The sequence below is a fragment of the Myotis brandtii genome, unplaced genomic scaffold (assembly GCF_000412655.1).
Source record: "Myotis brandtii unplaced genomic scaffold, ASM41265v1 scaffold8824, whole genome shotgun sequence".
Classification (NCBI taxonomy): Eukaryota; Metazoa; Chordata; class Mammalia; order Chiroptera; family Vespertilionidae; genus Myotis; species Myotis brandtii.
Window position 1 is genome coordinate 35,799 of NW_005371610.1, and position 1,666 is coordinate 37,464.

The following is a 1,666-nucleotide window of genomic DNA, read 5'->3' on the forward strand; positions in this document are numbered from 1 at the left end:
AAACAAACAAACAAAAACAAAACAAAAAAGAAAAGAAAATCAATCCATTATTCTGGCCAGGAAATTTCACAGAGGATGGACGTTGTAGACAAGGACTTCCAAAATCCATATTTCATTTATTCAGGAGGGAAAAGAATGACTGAACATGGTATTGCAGACGAGGGAGACAAAAGAACAGCACACAACTCAATGGGTGGAAATGAAAACTACGGTGTCTGAGGTAAAATCACACTTGATGGGTGGACAGAAGGTGGATCAACAGAAAGAAGATTAGTCAGTTGGTGACAAGGAAGAGAATCTATAGACAAGAGATAAAACCACCAATAGAACAAGACACTGAAATCACTAACAGAAACCTCCGTGTGCTGCAGGACAACGTCAAGGAGTCTAGTGTGCATGTAATTTCTGTCTTTGAAGCAGAAGAGATTCGGAGGAGGTAGAAAAATATTTCAGGAAATAAATACTCGTGAGAAAGATTCTCAAGTCCATGAAGCCTGGGATCCCACAGACTCAGGAACTCTGACAAGCCCCAAGCATGTAAACACACACACACACACACACACACACACACACACACACACACAGGAAACATCAGCACAATCATGATCCAATTCCTTAAAACCAGCACAGGAGAGAAAACCCTAACAGCGTCCGGAAAAGGACACATTCCACAGAGAGGAACCTAGAGATCCCAGCAGGTCCCTCCTTGAAACCAGGACAAACGAGGAGAGAGTGGAGTGACACTCAGAAAACTGAAAGCAACAAGAAAACCGCAAAAAGCTGACCACTTCCCTGCCTTTACCCAGTGAAACTGTCTTTCAAACGAGAAGGGGAAGTAACACTCTCTCAGACACTGACACTGAGAGAAATGATCCCGGCAGACCCAGGACACGGTGCTGTTTGACCTGCACCAGCGGCCAGCACCCCTGAGAGTCAGTCCTTAAGTCCTCTGTCCCCCAGTGTAACCCCAGAACCCACCACCACAGGGATAGGAGCAGTGATGCTGCAAGGGGGGCCCAAACCCCATCCTCCAAATGCACCCCTTCCCAGTTCCTGGGCGACCTGGGCCTCTGGTGCCTGGTCCTGAGACCGGCCGTGGCCATGGAGAGACCAGCAACCCTCCCCTGGGACCCGCAGTTCAGGGATCTGGGAGTTTCCCCTGAGCAGGAGGCTCAGGATCTCCACCTGGACAGAGGGCACCTGCACCCCCAGCAGCCAGAGAGCAGCGGCCACCAGGGGGCAGCACAGACCACCTCCGCCTCCTGGGGCCTGGGAGGGCCTGGCCTGAGGGGTTCTAACCTTCACAGGGATGACTCACCCCACCCTCCCACCTGCAGAGAGAGCAGGGGGTTCCTGCAGCATCGCCTTTGGCACCCCTGGGACCTTCTGGCTGTGTCTCTCCCCCCTGGTTCCTGGGGGATTCGCCTGTTTCTCCAGCTCAGGTCCAGGCCCCTCACTCCTCTCCAGCCTCTGCCCGCCCTGCTCCTGCGAAACCTCCAGCTGTCACACCTGCCTCAGCCCTGAGCCTCCCCGGGCACCAGGCACCTGGGGACACTGAGGCCCAGCATCTCTGACCTGCCCTGAGCGCTCACCGAGCACAGACACGTACAGCTCCTCAGTGGCTCCTGAAAGCCCATGTGCCATTAGCCAGGTGGGCACGTGTTCC